We start from the raw sequence: 19,603 nt of genomic DNA, 5'->3' as shown, positions 1-19,603 counted from the left end.
GGCAATGACCCTTAAATCCTTAAGTTCTTGTACGCCTTTTATGAGGTTCCCTTGTTTTTGTAGGGACCCAGGGGAGGTTATGAGGAATCTCCTAGGAGGTAGAGAGTGGAATTCAATTCTGTACCCAGCTTCAATTATCTGGAGTACCCAGGGGTTAGATGTTCTCCCCTGGCACTGACTTAGATAGCATGCTAATCTACCCCGTTTGTTCAGGAGAGGGTTGAGCTTCCTTACCCCAACCTCCCTTGGGGTACGACCATCTTCCAGTCTTCCCTTTGACTTCAGGAGGTGGCTGCCGTGTCCTCCTCGGAAAGGATGGTTTTCTATAAGGCTGTCTGTCGGGAAGGGTCTTGCTCTTGTCGCCGACTTTCTCCAGGATTTTGTCCAAGACGAGCCCAAACATGTATTCCCCTTGGAATGGGATGGCGCAGTTTGTTTTTTGATGTTACATCTGCGGCCAATGTCTTTAGCCATAATGCTCTTGCTGTATTGCTGAGGACCCCGGTTTTTGCTCCATATCTCACGGTCTCCGCTAATGCGTTGGCCAGAAAAGCGGTAGCCATTTATAGGAGGGGAAGACAACTGGCTAACTCCTCTTTAGAGGCCCGATCTTTAATAGATGTTTCCAGTCTGTTTAGCCATAGGACCATGGACCTGGCCACGGAGGTTGATGCTTTTTATCCATTGCATCAGAGAGTTGCGAGGTCTCTTCAAAGGGCAAGAGGGTTTTCTTGGCTACCTTTGCAATTTGTCTATCAACCTTTGGGGGGGCTCTGTATAGGCGGATGTCCTCAGGAGTTAACGCGAGCTGGTTTCGGATTTCCCTTGATACCGATAGCCTTTTCTCAGGCTCCTGCCATTCATCTGCAATCACCTGTTGCAAGGTCTGGTTGACCGGGAACATGGTCTTTCTTCGTGACCAGAGGCTGCCAAACATTTCGTCCTGGATTGTCCTGGGCGGGTGATCCTCTTATTTACATTGTCTCCCTCACCGCCTTGATGAGGTGCGCAATGTCGTTTGAGGAGAAATAGTATTTTTTCTCATCCTCTTAGTATTGGCGGGTCCTTTAGTTCTTTTGACAGGAGTTCCAGGGTTTCGCCAGAAATTGAGCTCGCCGATTCGGTTTGTCTTGGTCTTTTAGGGACCCGTGACGGACCTGGCTGAGCCTGGGGAAAGGACACCATGGAGGCCTGTAATTCTTCCCTGATCATACAACAGATGACCGTTTTAAACGCCGCTTTTTCCTCCGCTAATATCTTCGCTGTGCATTCCTCGCATAGGGGCTTTTTATAATTTTCCTCGAGCTTTTTACTGCAGGCGACATTTTTTAGACTTGATTCTGGGGTCCGCCTTAGTCTTCGGACCTTCCTTATCCATCTAACCCATAAAAAAAAATAGGGGAGAGGGGAGAGAAAAAGGGCAACATATATGCATCCGATCCAGTACAAGTGGCAATTTGCGCATTCCTTTTTTGGCATATAGCCTACTCACGGTTTGTAGGGTTTCTGGTTCTCCCTCTCGTGCTGAGCTGTTGCGAGTAGACATGCTTTTTTGCACTTCTGGCAGTCAGCAGGATATCTTTAAAGAGCAGAGTCTGCTTATATATGGAGAATTTTCAAATTTGGCGCCATTTCCGGGTTCTCTGCCGATAGCCACACCCCACGTCACCACGCCGGATGAAGTCACCGCTATGCTTGTCGAGGATCCAAGAGCTTCAGGGAGGCCGCCGCTGCCGTTCCCCTGCCAGGAGGAACTGTCCCATCGCGGCAGCGGCGCCTGAACATGCGAACTACGTGAGGGAGACCCGCGCTGCTGAGGCGACTTACGGCTCCTTCGGCGGCACAGGTCGGGGATGCAGGGACTGCAGCGGTATGCGGCCCCGACCTCTACCCTCCAGGGGGATCGCACAGTGTGCGCTAAGTTTTTTCTCAGAAGATTCGCTGGAGTTCTCTGCTTCATCTGGCCACCGTAGGGACAGGAAGACACTAAAGCATGGTGGAAAGGGAGGTGCTTTTAAACTCTTCCTGTCCCTACTGAGGTCAGAGAGCAACCTCCATATGTAATGGGGCCGTCGGGATGACGGCCTGGTAAAAAAACAAAACTTTTTGGGACCTTATGAAGGGAGAAAACCCACCTCATGAATTCCTTGACTCCCAACAGTTATTCCAATAGAAAATAAAAACCACTTATCCCCAAAAAATTACAGACCCATTTCATTACTTAACGTAGATTAAACTATTTCCTCCATCCTCGCCACATGAATAAACCACTTCCTCCCCCTTTTAGTTCATAGAGACCAAGTCGGGTTTAAACTAACGAGACAAGCCTCTGACAAAATATGCAAGGTATTAATTGTTATAAACCATGTCTCTTAACTAAATACCCAAATGACATTGGCACTAGACCTAGAAAAGGCTTTCGATACTCTGTCTTGGAACTACCTTTTTTGGGTTTTACAATGCAATGAAATCAAGGGACCAGTCCTATCTGCCATCATGGCATATTCGACACCTACGTACCTAAAACTCCCCACCACAAAAGAAACCCCTATCAAAATCCATAGAGGGACCCTACAGGGCTGCCCCCTCTCTCTGGCCCTTGAACCACTGGCCATAGCTATCCATACTAACCCAAATGTAAGGGGGTAAAGATGGGAGACAAGAAATATAAAATAAGTATTCGTGGATGACCTAACAAAGACCCAACCGTCCCTACCGAATTTAATGTTCATATTAGACAAATGGGCGGAATACTCAGTACTTAGAGTAGAGTAAACAAAGAAATTTGACATAGCGTTCATAAATACCCCAGAAAACCTTTAAAAAATTATTCAATCTTTACTTTCAATTCCAATATAAACACTAAATAACCTACTTGGGCATCAACCTGACACCCTCCCTGCACACCCTATACAAATGGAATTACCCCCTCTACGCAAAACACTAACAGCGGACCTAATAAAATGGGATAAACCCTACCTATCTTGGGTAGGAAGAAGTACAATTAAAATGGTGACCCTATCAGATTTTATATCTTTTCAGATGTTTACCAATTCCTGTCCATACGCATACCATTCGCGAATTTCCAAGGTCTATATTCAAATGTATATGGGCAAACAAATGCACCAGAATAAGGCATACGGTAATGCGCTATCACCGTAGTCTAGGTGGGCTATCGGTGCCCAACTTGATGAAATATTACTAGTCAGCACGGATAGCCCAATGGATGATCTGTCTAAATGAAAAGGGGAGCCCACTTTGGGTAGAGATGGAGAGAAACCGCATTAAACCACACTCTAGCCTATCTGACCTGGTCCACGAGCCCACTTCCCTCGGGATTGCTTCAAATAAACCCTCTACTACTCCCTCTTACTCTGGAGGAGCGCCCGCTTTAAATATAAACTTGCATCCAAACCCTCCCCATTACTACCGATAATTCCCAACCCACAGTTTGCCCCAAGCCTGGATCTTACCCAATTCGCATGGTGGATAGAAACCGGTATATATATGCTTGGCCATTTCTATGACAAAACAAAACTATACACCATACAACAATTTATAGACATTTTCAAAGCACCTACACAAGAGTACCTGAGGATCAATCAAGTTTTTCACTTTATTCGCTCCGTATCAGCGTTCCCTACACTACCCCCGCCTACCCCATTTGAAAAGCTCTGTACAAGAGATCCCTCCCAAAAAGGAACCCTCTCAAACATCTATAATTTGTTGAATAAGCCCAAGACCGAAGGAAATTGTCGTTTATGAAAAAATGGGGAGACGACATAGGAGTAGAAATGTCCTTAGATAGATGGCGACACTGTTGTACCACAATCACAAAGGGCAGCCAACAGGTCTCCCTTATGGAAACATCAGTTAAAATACTACACAGGACATACTTCGTACCACAGAGGCTACACTGCCTGTTCCCATCCTCTCCGCTTTGCTTCAGGGGTTGCCAGGCTTTGGGCAGTATGTTCCACATTTGGTGGTCATGCCCAGAGGTGGCAAAACTATGGACACAAATACATAATATGTTAAAACAAATGTTTATTGGCCCAATACCTAAATCACCCACAATATTCCTCCTGGGAAATGGTGAATCTAGGACTAGATTTAAAGTTCACAAGTTTATACAAGTTGTTAGTATGGCCACAAGGATCCACATCGCCTCAAGATGGAAATCACCAAGCCTCTCCTCAGAGGTGACAAACAATTATGTTATACGAAAGAATCCATGCTATCCCGACGGATACTTTAACAAACTTTTAACTACATGGCAACCCTGGATAAACTAAAGTATTTAGCGGTACCAGGACTGCATAACATTTCCTCTACTGTTTAAGACTATACAACACAAACTGACTTTAGACTCCCAATAAAACATAGTGGGGAAGATGTGGTTCCTTGACGACCCCTTGTTTTGTTCCCTTTATTAACCCCACCCAATATTCCATGCCAAGAGTAAAAGACTATTATAAGCTAATCTGTACTAAATTGCCTAACTTAAGCCTCCTGCGTGGGGACACATGTACAATATTGCTTAACTCTTGGAGGAAAAAACCTTCAATAAAAACCGTTGAAAATAAAAAAAAAATTGTTAAAAAAAAAATCTACACCTGGAATCAGAGTGAACAGTATTGCAACTTCCAGGAAAAATCCTGTCAGGTGATCGCAGCATCCTAAAAGATCTCCGAGACAACATGACCTGATGGTTCTCTTCCGCATTTGCAGCAGACATTCCATTTTTTCCTTGCATGCAAGAGGCCTTTCTAAAAAGGCTCTCGAGAAGACCTTACTATAAGAATGAGGGGGAACATTCTGAACTAGAAATAATCCTGGCGATCACTGCTCAGCGTAACATTATGCGGAGTCCTTTTAACTAGTTAAAGCACAAACTACAGCTGGTACTTTGACTTCATAGCCAGGATGTCTCTTGCCCAGATTCCTCTTCCTCATGCCACCTTCCCTGCCCCCCCTCCAGGGTTTCCTTTTAATATTAGGCACCAGCACATCTGTGCTGCAGTGGCTTTTTAGCTCCAAACCCCACAGGAGCAATGAAATCCACATTCGCTACGACTACAGAGTCAATTCCACCCATAGTTACTAAAGTTAAAATTTCTCGTTGGCCATATCCTGTCCCCCCTCCCTTTGTATCTCTTCCCTTTTCTCCACCCCCTTTCCCATGGGGTTGAGGTTCCGAGACAGCTACTAGACATAATCTTCATGTTCCCCCATGGACCTAAAAGTTATATCACATAACACACAGGACTTTAATTCCCCACAAAAAAAGCTCAATGGCATTCCAATACTACAAAAGTAGACATGTAGATAGTGTGCCACCAACTCGGCCCCATGCCTCCACCAATTCGGCCCCATGCTATCTCTTCCCAATACCCCACGCTATCTCTTCCCAATACCCCAAATTCTACTTAGCAAACGCCCCAAGCAAAACTAAGGGAGTTACCATTTGTTTCAGTAAATCAGTCCCTTTCACTCATACCTCCACCATCACATACCCAGAGGGACGCTACTTATTAACAGGCAACATCCAAGATGCACTAATGACTATCGTTTCCTACTATGCTTCAAATTCCAGGCAATACAATATTTCACAAAACTCTTTCAGCAAGTTGAGACCAACAAAGTAGGCCCAGTTATTCTTTGGCAACTCAAACTGCATCCTTAACTCAATCTAGATAGAAACAGAAATACTCCTACAGCCCCTCCTATTACCTTAACATTCGGTTTCACAATTTTAAAATCTTTCAGCAATACCACCTAGTAGACACGTGGCGGGAACTAAACCCAACCACCAAGGACTTTACACGCTTTCCAGCTCCGCACTCCCTATACAGACGAATAGACCACATTCTGCCACCGGACACCTTTCTGCCACAGATACTACAATCAAAGATCCTCTCGGTCCCATGGTTAGATCATAGCCCAATGTCTGTCACCTGTAACTGATAAGCAAACCCAACAATACATCTTGGACCCTTCACGACTTTATCTATCCCTGAGGTTGTTTCTTAATAATGCCAAAGCTGGAAGAATACTTCCAAACAGCCAGTACGCTCACATTTCCCTGTGGGAAGCACATACAGTTGTGACTCACGGTCACCCAATTCAGATTGTTGCTCGCCATAAACAGGAACGCATGGTGCGACAACTGGAGTTACAACAGCAAGTATCAACTTGAAGAGGTCGCCAAAAAACACCCATCAAAATATAATCTTGAGATTACTTGAGGGTACTCGTTACTCGAGTCGAGCTTTTCGTATTGTTCGTTTTGAGTAATGAACCCCATTGAAGTCAAGGGGGGACTCAAGCATTTTTCAAGCTGACCGACGCTCCGCATGGGGGAGGTTGTGTGAAACACCTGAAACCATGAGAAAGTTATGGAAACCCCACAGAAACAGATAGGGAATGGCAGGGGCAGAGCATGCATGGGTGCATTTGAGGCTCCCAGGTCCCACTATTAACCCTTGGCAATTCAATTTTGGATTCTGGGTTTCCTAGGGGCTCTTTCTGCCATTATACAATGGCGCCATCCGCTGGCTAGAGCAAATACTGCAGTGTGGGACATGCTGGAGAAGCCCCTGACAGTGACCAGTAATCTACAGTAAGCATACCCTGCTGGCCGTCTTTCGACATCAGAGCTGTACAGACTTTAATCAGAAGGTCTTCAGATGTCAGACAGTGGATTGGAAAGGGTTAAGCCAAATTGGGGGCAAGAGCCTGGCGGTCACCCCTTTAACAATTTACTTGGGACAGACCATAAGCTGCAAGGCACACGTGCTGGCACATCTTAGCCAATCACCGCCTGCAGGTGACACTGCTGCCTCTTCTCCTGGGTTACATGCTGGCATTGCTGTCCAACTCCCCCCGCATGAGCCTGCGTCCACAGCGCATCACAAAATTTTCAGTTGCCCTCATGCCACACGCTCGCTTGATAGCCACACCACCCTCATGTCTATTTATAGACTGCGATGAGGAGAACCTGGAGACACGCACTGCAGAGGGTTGGCAGGGCCAGACAGCAAGCCTCGGTCCCAGCCTCCACCTTGTGTGACCCAAGGTGCCATGCGTTACATAGCTATGGGAAATCCATGTGTCCCCACACATTGAGTGTATTTGTGCCAGACAGCTGAACACTGCTATGGGAAACCTTTGTGCACCCACAGTATAGGCAAACCCCTGAAATATTTCTGTAGCAAGAGTATAGGTGAACCCCTCAAACATTGGTGTACCAAGAGTATAGGCGAACACCTGAAAAATTAGTTGGCTAAGAGTATAGGTGAGGGCCTAAAAAAATTGGTGTACCAAGAGTACAAGTGTACCCCTGAAAAATTGCTTAACCCAAAGGGCAGGTGAAAGCCATAAACCAATTTTTAAAGATTGAAGTTGTTGTTGCTTAATTTGTAACAGACCCTGGAGACAGCCCTCCCAAAACATTGGTTTTAACAGAGGCTTTTGGCCCACAGAAAAATTAGCGGTTCAACGTGATGACATGCTGTTTGAGGAGGAGGGGTAATAGAGAGGAATAGACCAAGCTACTTCTCCCCTTTTTTGGGGTGATAGAGGATGCATATTTCTCCTTTTGCAGCTAAAAGAATCTTTAGGCTCCGCTGCTTTCCACCGGTGGAAGAGAAATCTGGGGAAATCCAGGCTTTGTTCATCTTCATGAGTCTAAGCATGTCAGCGCTGGCAGTTGACAGGCAGGTACGCTTATCCGTGATCATCCCCCCGGCTGCACTAAACCCCCTTTGACAAGACGCTAGCGGCAGAGCAGGCCAGCACCACCAGGGCATACAGCGCAAGTTGGTGCCACGTGTCTAGCTTTGACACCCAATAGTTGTATGGAGCAGAGGGATCACAGAGGACAGTGGTACGATCAGCTATGTACTCCCTCACCATCTTTTTACTTTGCTCCCTCCGACTCAGCCTTGACTGGGGAGTGGTGAGTCTTGCTGGGGAGCCATAAAACTGGCAAAGGCCTTTGGGAGCGTTCCCCTGCCTGCACTGGACATGCTGCCTGATCCCCACGTCTGCCCTGCTAATTGGCCCTCTGAACTGCGTCTTCTGCCGCTAGCACTGTCAGATGGGAACTTTAGCCTCACTTTTTCCACCAGGGTCCTGTGGTATTGCATCACTTGCATACCCCTTTCCTCTTTCAGAATGAGTGGAAAGGTTCGAGAAGGGTGTACACCCAGTAATCAGTGTTGGCCAGAATGCGTCTAACGCGTGGGTCACGGGAAAGGCAGCCTAACATGAAGTCAGCCATGTGTGCCAGGGTTCCAGTACACAACACATCACTGTCCTCACTAGGGGGATGACTTAAGATCCTCCTCCTCCTCAGCCCATACAGACTGAACAGATGAGGCAAGCAGCATGAGTACCCTCTGCAGTGTGGCCAGCAGTCTCTTCCCCCTCTAAAACGCACTGATATAGATGTGAGGGTGGTCTAGCTATCAAGCGACATACTGTCACTCCCCGTCTTTTGTTCTAACCACAAAGTCGGCCTTTATGCTTAGCAGCAAACTCCTCAGCAGGCAAAGCGCGGGATGGTAACACTAACGATGGCCCCATCGCTGCTCACCATCTAGGTAGACTCCTTAAAGTTTCCGAGGACCTGGCAGATGTCTGCCATCCATGCCCACTCTGTAAAGAACTGCGGAGGCTGACTGCCACTCCGCTGCCCAAGTTGCAACTGGTATTCCACAATTGCTCTACGCTGCTCATACAGCCTGGCCAACATGTGCAGCATAGAATTCCAGCACGTGGGCACGTCGCACAGCAGTCGGTGCTCTGCCAGCTGGAACCAACATTAGTGTCCTGGCAGCATCTGTGGTGGACTTGCGGAAATGTGCACACATGCGGCGCGCCTTGCCGAGCAGGTCAGACAAGTGGGGGTAGTTTTTCAGAAACCGCTGAACCACCAATTTGAACAGGTGGGACAGGCATGGCACGTGTGTAAGGCTGCCAAGCTGCAGAGCCACACCAGGTTACGTCCATTTTCACACACGACCACGCCCAGTTGGATGCTCAGCGACGAAAGCCAGAGGTCAGTCTGCTCTTTCAGACCCTGTAACAGCTCAGGAGCTGTGTGCCTCTCGTCACCTAAGCTGATTAATTTCAGCATGGCTTGCTGACGCTTGCCCACCGCTGTGCTGCCACACGCTACCGACTGCTGGCGACATGGTCACACTTAATTGAGGGGTGGAGGTGGTGGAAGAGGAGGGGGGCGTTTTGGAGGAGGTGCCATAATATGCCACAGAAACCAGCACTGAGATAGGACCCGCTATCCTCGGTTTGGGTAGCACGTGGGCAGTCACAGGGTCTGACATGGTCCCAGCCTCCACCAAGTTCACCCAATGTGCCATCAGGGAGATAGTGGCCCTGACCGCCAGTACTTGTCCATGTGTCTGTTGTTGAGTGGACCTTGCCAGGAACGGCGTTTGTGAGGGCATGGTTAATGTTGCGGGAGATGTACTGGTGTAGGGTGACTGGGGATCGAGTAGCACTGGACTGCCGCCGCCATCATGTTTTTAAAAGCCTCTGTTTCCACAAGCCTGTACGGCAGCATCTCGAGGCTGATTAATTTGGCAATGTGCACGTTTAAAGCTTATGCATGAGGGTGGGTGGCGGCGTATTTCCGCTTTCGCTCTAACGCTTGTATTAGCGACAGCTGAACGCTGTGCTTAGACATTGCTGGATGGAGTGGAGGACCATGGAGGTGAGGGTGTGGGTGCAGGCCAGGAGGCGCTCATGCCTGCGTTCTTAGAGGGGGATTGGATCTTTGTGGCAGGTTGCGGCACAGGGGAAGAGGCATTGGTGTGACCTGGAGGCGGTGAATGGCCTTCGTCCCACCTTGCGGGGTGCTTGGTCATCATATGCCTGCACATAATGGTGAGGCTGGTAGTAGTGCCTCCCCGGCTGATCTTGGTGCAGCACAGTTTGCACACCACTGTTAGTCGGTGGTCCGCCCTCATTAAAAAACATCCACACCTTTGACCACCTAGCCCTCTGCATTGAGGTTGCTGCAAGGGGGTGCTGTGGGAAACAGTTGGGGGATTCTTTGTTCTGGCCCTGCCTCTCCCCCTGGCCACCCCACTGCCTCTTCCAACCTGTCCTGCTGCTGCACTTACCTCTCCCTCTGAAGCCCTGTCCTCAGTAGGCTTAGCAAGTGGAGTGGGGTCAGTCATGTCATCGTCCAGCTGCTCTTCCTCCGAATCCTCTGTGCGCTCCTCCCTCTGACTTCCTGCCCTTACTACTACCTCACTGACACAAGTGTGTCTCATCATCCTCATCTCATCCGCAAAAAGCTTTAGAGACAGATGCCGGAAGTCCCCAGCCTCATTCCCCGGACTCTGGGAAATTTCCAAATGTTGGGCATCGGTCACGACAAACTCCTCAGATGAGGGGAACAGTTTTTCCCCACGCAGGGCAGGGACCAAAGAACAGTTTTTGAGAGTCTGCCTGCTCAGAATCTGCCATTTTTATGGAGTGAGGAGGCTGGAAGGAAGGAGGAGCAGCCAAAGGATTCAGAGGTGCAGTCCCTAGGCCAAGAGTAGTGGACTGAATAGAAAACTGGGGGCTCAACACATTGCTGGACACGTTATCTGCGATCCACGACAGGACCTGCTCGCACTGCTCTGCTTGTAATAAAGGTCTGCCATGCGGACCTGCAAATTGTGATATGAAGCTGGGGGGCGTAGAGACTTGGCGCTCTCCTAATCCCTCAGCAGCTGTCTGTAATTTACCCCGCCCAGGAGCTCAGCCTGTGCCCACACCCTCACTTGGATGCCCGAGTCCTCGACCCCTACGCATCATGTCAGATGAAGGATAGAGCAGGGCCCAGATAAATTACCCCACTGTACAGCACTGAGAACTAGGGCTAATTCACCGAACACAGAGACTTGTAGATACCGGAGGCTCTATGCTGTGACGGGGAAAAATTAAACCGGTCTTGCGCTAATACCTAGGGGTCATTTACCGCTCAGAGACTTGTAGATAAGAGGCTGAATGGAGTGGGAGAAAACTATTAACCCAGTGGATGGTGCTGATAACTGCTGCTACCTCAACTTCCCCAAGAAAAGGGTATTGAGACGCTCAGCACGGGGAGAAAACTAAAGCCAGAGGATAGCGCTGATAACTGCGGCTACTTCACCCAACACACAGAACGGTATAGCTGAAATGCTCTGCAGGGTCCCAGGGAAAATTAGCATACTGTTTAGCAATGAGAACTCTGCCTAATGCACTGCACACTGAGAACGGTATAGGTGAAATGCTCTGCACAGGCCTAGATGCTTTAAAAAAAAAAAAAAAAAAAGTGCACTACTGCTCCCAGCCAGCCACAACAGTAATGCACACAATGAGGAGTAGTCCTAAGAAGGACCGTTTGGGTTCTTGGAGAGGATCCCTACTCTAACACTTTCCCTATATCAGCAGCAGGACTTTCCCTAACCTCTGCCAGCATGCGTCTGAGGTGAGCCGCAGGCAGCACCAGTTTAAGTACTCGTTGGTCACGTGATCGGGCCAGCCACTCACTGATGTAGACATGCAGAGGGCTGGCACGTCACAGGAAGTGGTAATACATTTCCGGCATGTTTATTGGCTAAAAACGGCGCTAAACATACGGGGAGGGGAAATAAAATTTTCGCGAGTACTGCGTTTTGCTCGACTCGAGTACCGAGCATCACGAGTAGTCTAATACTCAAATGAGTATCCAGCTCGAAGGAGTGTGCTCGGTCATCTCTAATAATCTTCAAACATTGTCCCGGGCTAGAGCTGAGCCTGTACCTAACTGATTCTATAGAAACGAAATTACAGTGGACCCATCAGTAATTACATACTTAAACTCTCCACACCCCTTGCTCACAGACTCCGCTCACACCATAATATAAGCCTTTCTACAAACTCTGCACAAACCAAAACGCAATCACTGCTAACCCTCGCACAATAGCTCAAGAACTTAAACAGTTCCTAGCCAAGTTGAATTTGCAGCCAAACTCCCTACCCACAAACCAAATCACCTCTTCCCTCCAAGAAATAACTTTACCTTCACTTGAAGCTTTCCTCAATAACCTTGCATCTAATATCACCCAAGAGGAAGTGGCTAATGCCATAAAAGCACTGAAAGTTAAAGGCCAGGCTCAGCTGGTTTTTCAGCACCGTATTAAAGACGTTTTCATCAATTCTGTGCTCTATCTAGCAGACTATTTTAACGCCATGAGAGAGGGTCACCAGGTTGGCCAAACAGTTCTTATAGCAGGAATACCTTGATCCTTAAGTCAGAAAGACCCTTTGGACAAGCAAAATTATCGCCCGATTTCCCTAATAACTGGATATGAAACTTTTTACCACTATCCTAGCGGCATGTTTTAACCCCTTCCCGCTCCTGGACGTACCTGGTACGTCATGGTAGCGGGATACTTCCCGCAACATGACGTACCTGGTACGTCATGTCATTAAAGTGTCGCCGCGGTGACAATCGCGGCGACACAGCAGTGATGTCTGCTGACAGTCAGCAGACAAGTGCTGCGTCCGGGCTGGGGACCAATCAGAGCGGTCCCTCCCCCACGATCGCTGTGATTGGTCAGGGAAAAACTCCTACTGTGGTATTTGTAATAAAAAAGAGCGATTACTGTGTAGATTAGGCAGGGAGTGCGTGATCAGTAGAGTGGAGTGGAGAGGAGAGGAGAGGAGTTAGTCATCAGTGTGGTGTAGTGGAGTGAGTGTTAGTGATCAGTGTGGTGTAGTGTAGTGAGTGTAGTGAGTGATTGATCAGGCAGTGTAGCAGAGTGGAGTGAGTGATCAGAAGTGCAGTGTAGTGTAGTGAGTGAGGGATCTGTAGTGTGTGATCAGAAGTGTAGTGAGTGAGCTGTAGCGTGCGATCAGCAGTGTAGTGTAGCGCAGCGTGTAGTCAGTGTATCCCTTGGTGTAAAAAAAAAAAAGTTCCTGTTCCCATTTCGTTACCTGTCCAGTCACCCGTTATTAGTTAGTGTAGCGTTTAGTTAGTCCGTCTAGTGTGTAGCGTGTCGTTAGTCCGTGTACTGTCAGTGTATTCGTCTGTGAAAAAAAAAAAAGTTCCTGTTCCCATTTCGTTACCTGTCCCGTCACCCGTCATTAGTTAGTGTAGCGTGTCGTTAGTCCGTCTAGTGTGTAGTGTGTCGTTAGTCCGTGTTGTGTCAGTGTATTCGTCTGTAAAAAAAAAACCACTTACGTGAATACACCACATAAGTTTCCGCGTTCTTTCCGACCCCCGTCCCGTGGTCACCCCATCCCGCAGTGTCCCATCTAATAAAACTTTTTCCCCGTGTGCCCCATTTTATATAAATATGGCCTGCAGGAGGTACACTTCAGAGGAACTGTATGCAATCATTGCATCAGACTCGGACTCAGGTAGTGGTGATGACGACCCCACTTTTTTGGCATTCTCCGACTCCTCATCCTCATCCTCATGCAGCGAGTCTGAGCTCCCTGCACCCCCGAGAAGGCGTCCAAGGACCGCCACTGACCCCAATGCATCAGATGCTCACTGGAGTACCCCGGAAGATTACAGACCCCAGATCCCTGATTTTATTGGGAACCCAGGGATTCAATTTGACACGGAAGGGCTCAGAGGGAAGGACTTCTTCAAGTTTTTTTTTTCTGAAGAGTTCATTGCCCATATTGTTACCCAGACGAATTTGTACGCCCAGAATTTTATAGAAGAAAATCCCACCTCCAGCTATGCCAGACCCGATAAGTGGACCCCTGTGGATGCACCAGAGATAAAAAAATTTTGGGGGCTTATACTAACCATGGGGCTAATAAAGAAGCCAACAATCAGGGCGTACTGGTCTACCGATATTTTGGACCACACCCCCAATGTTCCGCATGGCGATGTCGAGGACGCGCTTTGAGTGTATTTTAAAATTTCTGCACTACAATGACAACCAGCTGTGCCCCCCCAGCGATCACCCCAATTACGATCGGTTGTATAAGATCAGGCCCGTAATAGACCATTTTAACGCCAAGTTTGCCCAGGCGTATGCCCCACAGATAAACATTGCAGTAGACGAGTCCCTGGTACACTTCAAGGGGAGGCTAAAATTCCGCCAGTACCTGCCCAGTAAGCGGGCACGGTATGGTGTGAAGTTGTACAAGCTGTGCGAAAGTACATCAGGGTACACCCCCAAGTTCCGTATTTACGAGGGGAAGGACACTAAAATTGAGCCCCCAGAATGCCCCCCCGTGCTGGGAGTAACAGGGAAAATAGTGTGGGAACTGGTGCACCCACTATTAGACCAGGGTTACCATCTGTACCTGGATAACTTTTATACCAGTGTCCCCCTGTTTCAGTGCCTCGCTTCCAGAGGAACAGTGGCATGTGGCACTGTTCGGAAAAATCAAAAAGGCCTCCCTAAGACGCTGCTTGGGCAACTGCTCAGAAGGGGTGAGAGCCGGGCCCAATGCAGCGACAATGTATTGTGCGTTAAATATAAGGACAAGAGGGATGTCCTTATGTTGACGACAATACACGGCCACAGCAGTACCCCCTGCCCAGTACGAGGTACCAGTGCAGAGACCCCCAAACCAGACTGCGTCCTCGACTATAATAAGTACATGGGAGGGGTCGATCTATCAGACCAGGTACTGGAGCCCTATAGAGCCATGCGGAAAACACGGGTGTGGTACAAAAAACTGGCCGTGCACCTCGTACAGATGGCACTGTATAATGCCTACGTGCTGTTCCGAGGTGCAGGCCACAGGGGGACATTCCTTGAATTTCAAGAGGAAGTTATCAAGGACCTAATATTTGGGGACCAGGAGGTGGGGGAGAGGCCCAGTACTTCTGGAAGCGAGGCCACAAGAATTGTACCAGGGCAGCATTTTCTCAGTGAAATTCCCTCCACTGCGACGAAGGGAAGGACCCAAAAGAGGTGCAGAGAGTGCTACAAACAGGGGATAAGAAAAGACACCATATACCAGTGTGAAACGTGCCCCACACAACCCGGCCTCTGTATAAATGAGTGTTTTAAGATCTACCACACGTCCCTGAAATTTTAATTTTTTTATTGCCCTGACGTTTTACCCTGATGTACTTCACACAGCTTGTACATAAAGCCACATGCTAAGTCCTTCCCTTCTGAGCCCTGCGCCCTAAAAACAGTTTAGATTCACATATGGGGCATTTCCCTGTTGGGTAACATCATGGGTTACGTTTTCTCCTTCTGCCCCTGGTAAAAAATAAAAATCTGGGCCTAAACTGAGCATTATTGGAAAAATGTGACTTTTTCGTTCTCAACTCAAATTGTTAAAAAAAATTCCTCAAATACCTGTGGGTTCAAACCGCTCACTACACCCCTTAAAAAATTCCCTGAGGGGTGTAGTTTCCAAAATGGGGTCAGTTGTTGGGGGTCTCAAATGCACTGGTACCTCAGGGGCACTGCAAACACTACATGGGGTCTGAAAATTATTCCAGCAAAATCTGCATTCAAAAAGCCAAGAAGCGCTCCTATCCTTCTGAGTCCTGCCATGTGCCCATACAACAGGCTACGTCCACATACGGGGCATTTCCGTGTTCGAGAGCAACTGGGTAACGCATCATGGGGTATGTTTTTTCCTTCTGCCACTGGTAAAAAATATAAATCTGGGCCTAAAGCTGAACATTGTGAAAAATGTGATTTTTTCGTATTGAACTCAAACTGTTAAAAAAATTCCTCAAACATCTATGGGTTCAAACCGCTCACTACACCCCTTAATAAATTCCCTGAGGGGTGTAGTTTCCAAAATGGGGTCAGTTATTGGGGGTTTCAAATGTACTGCTACCTCAGGGGCACTGCAAACACTACATGGGGTCTGAAAATTATTCCTGCCAAATCTGCATTCAAAAAGACAAGAAGCGTTCCTTTCCTTCTGAGACCTACCATGTGCCCATACAACAGGCTACGTCCACATATGGGGCATTTCTAAAAACTGCGGAATCTGGGTAATACATTCCAAGTTTTGTTTTTTGCTAACTCCTACTGTTTTATATAAAAAAAAAGGTTTTATATTGAAAATCAGTAGAAAAAAGGAACTGTTCTAATTTTTGATGCACTTTCCTTTAATTCCTGTAAAACATCTAAAGGGTTAATAAACTTTCTAAATGCCATTTTGAATACTTTGAAGGGTGCTGATTTTAAAATGGGGCAATTCATGGGGGATTCTGATATACAGGCTCGGCAAAACTATCTGAACTGCATTGGTCCTTAAAAAAATTTAGATTTTGAAATTTGCTAGTAAATGTGAAAAATTACTGCTAAATTTATATACTTTGTGGAGTCTGCAAAAAGTAAAATAACACTTAAAAAATGATTGCTGTGTAAAGTAGGCCTATGGGAAATGTTAATTAATAACTATGTTGTGGTGTTTGACTTTCTATCTTACAAAGAAAACAATTCAAAGTTTGAAAATTGTGAATTTTTCCAAATTTTCAGTAAATTTGGATTTTTTTCCTAATAAGGACAAAATTTATTGATGAAATTTTTACACTAACATAAAGTACAATATGTCACGAAAAAACAATCTCAGAAGCACCTTGATAAGTAAAAGCATTCAAAAGTTATTAGCACAGAAAGTGACAGATGTCAGATTTGAAAAATAAGGCTTGGTCCTTTAGCTCAAAACAGGCCATGTCATTAAGGGGTTAATATTGCCCTTCCTTCAATAGTTGGTAAAGATGAAGTGGGCTTTGTCCCAGGCAGTCAGGCCTAAGACAGCATTCGCAGAGTGATCCACCTCACTCATCTCTGCAAAACCAGAGGCTGGGCATACTTACTCAGTCCTTGAACATTGGGGGTTCCCTGGCGAGTTCCTCACATGGTTGCAGATTCTATATGACCATTCCAGAGCATTTGTGCATTACAGGGGCTTCTGCTCTCATATTTCCGATCCGGCGGGGGACTCGACAAGGCTGCCCACTGTCCCCTTTACTCTTCATCCTGGCCATTGAACCTTTGGCTATTAAACTCCGCAATAATCCTAATATAAAAGGAGATCGAAGTCATGTTTGTTCACCACAAACTCAATGTTTAAAGACGATTTCCCGATGTCCATTTCCTCCCCTCACACCACCACACCCAACCTTATAGCAGAATTGACCAGATTCGGGTCTCTCTGGCTTGACAATCAACACAAAATCCAAAGCATTTAACCTTACACTTCCGAGTCTGTTGCTTTGCTCCAGACGAACTTTTCCTTCTAGTGGGCAACTGGCTTGCCAAGTTACCTGGGTGTTTGCCTGACAAACACATATGCCTCATATAGCCAAAACTACATCACCCTCCCCTGCAAAACATGGTTACTCCTGGAGAGCTGGAGCCAGTACCACATTTCCAGGATTGGGTGAGTCAATGCCTTAAAGATGGCTCTTCTTCCTAAGCTATACTATAGAGCTCTCCCGATTCCGGTACCAGGACATATGCTTAAAAAACTCTTCAGCAGGTGTTTCGATTTGCCTAGAGCGACTCAGTTCCTAGGGTCTCACGGTCTACCCTGTTTCGACACAGACGGAAAGGAGGGTTAGGAGTACCTAATTATTCAAAGTATTACCAGGTGGACCAGCTGGCTCTCCTACACTCCGACTCTAATACCCCTCTCTGGGTTTCCCTAGAGGCAATTGAAACTCACCCCTTAACTATCGACTCCATATTATGGACACAACCTAAACAAAGACCTCCAATCAACAATCCCATTCGAGTCACTTCGTGTCTGGGACTCAATAACCCCACACGAGGCCTCATTTCACAAATCTACTCTGGACTGGTGCATTCCTCCTACCGTACACAGTTACCTTATGTCACATGCTGGGAAAGGGATCTAGGCAAAACTTTCTGAAGAGGGCTGGACTCAAATATGGGAATCTACTAATAGTAATGCTAGAAACTGTTTAAAGACAGGAATTAGGTCCTACCTGTTAATTCCTTTTCTTGAAGTCATCCTGACAGCATACACATGGAGGTTGCCTGCTGGACACCTGTTGGGACAGGAAGCGGAAACTACAAAAGGCAACTCCCACCACCGGCTCACCAGTGTGTACCAAATAACTACAGTGACCCGGCTTTGCTTAACCAATCATTTCTAATATGGAAATCATAGTACAATACGTTACTTCATGTAAAATATAACCGAAGGGGAGGGAAAAGCCCCTATGCTGTCAGGATGACTTCAAGAAAAGGAATTAACAGGTAGGACCTAATTCTTGTCTTCCCCTCGTCATCCTGACAGCATACACATGGAGGAATACCAACGACCAAGGGCTTTAGGGAGGGACCACTGCCTGTAGCACCTTCCGCCCAAAGGCCATATCCCGGTTGGCCCCCAAATCCAGGCGATAGTGTTTAATGAAAGTATGTGTGCTCGACCCGTGGCAGCTCTGCAGATCTGGTCGGTTGTCGCCTGGGCTCTCTCCGCCCAGGAACAGGCGACCGCCCTAGTGGAATGGGCTCTAACGTCGCCCGGGAGTGGGATCCCCTGGGATCTGTACGCCTCTTCTATGGCCCTCCTGACCCAACGCGCTAAGGAGTCCTTAGTAGCGGTCCCTCTGCGTGGACCTTGAAATTGAATGAAGAGGTTGTTAGACTTCTGAAGGAATGTGTGAATTCCAAATACTTCAGGACTGCTCGTCTAACATCTAAATTATGGAACCTCTGTTCCGTGGTATTACGGGGTTCCTGGCAGAAGGAGGGAAGTACTATACGCTGTTCTCTGTGAAAGTCTGAGAACTTTTGGTTGAAAGAAGGGGTCAGGCCTGAACTCTATTTTATCTGGGAAGGTGGTCATGTATGGGGTCCTAATCGAGAGGGATTGGATCTCCCCGATCCGTCTGGCGGATGTGATGGCCACTAAAAAGGCAACTTTGTGGGGGAGGATCTTTACTGATAGATCTTCCAGGGGCTCAAAGGGGTGTTCGCAGAGGGCCTGCAAAACAAGGTTCAGGTCCAATGGGGGCATGGTTTCTCTTATAAAGGGATGGAGTCTGACTGCCCCTTTCAGATATTTCTTAATTAGCCTATGGTCGCCTAAGGGGAAGTTGAAGAAGGCCCCAAGGGTGGCCACCTGGACCTTAAGGGTACCAGGTCTTAGCCCCATGTCCAAACCATCCTGTAGGAACTCCAATATTTTGTTAATGTCGGGCTGTTGGAGGTCATGTATACTATGCCCCAACCACCTAGAGAAGGTATCCCACACCCTGGAGTATATTTTTCAGGTGGATTTTTTGAGGCTCTCACATAACGTAGTGGTCACCCCCTCTGATAGGCCCCGGCTCAGGTATTTTACCCGCTCAACTTCCAGCCCGCCAGTCTGAACTGTCGGACCTTTGGGCATATCAGGGGACCCTGCTGAAGGAGGTCGTCTCTCTGCGGTAGATGTAGAGGCTCCTGTGTCGAGAGAGCGGCCAGGAGCGGGAACCAGGGTCTCTTGGGCCAGAATGGGGCCACCAGGATAACGGAGCCTGGGGACTCCTGAATTTTCCTTAGGACCCGAGGAATCAGGGGGATAGGCGGGAAGGCGTATGCAAGGTCCCAATCCCAGGCCTGGGATAGTGCATCTATTCCCAGGGAGCCCCGTCTGC

This window comes from Eleutherodactylus coqui, chromosome 7 (genome assembly GCF_035609145.1).
Source record: "Eleutherodactylus coqui strain aEleCoq1 chromosome 7, aEleCoq1.hap1, whole genome shotgun sequence".
NCBI classification, from domain to species: domain Eukaryota; kingdom Metazoa; phylum Chordata; class Amphibia; order Anura; family Eleutherodactylidae; genus Eleutherodactylus; species Eleutherodactylus coqui.
This window is presented reverse-complemented; position numbering follows the sequence as displayed.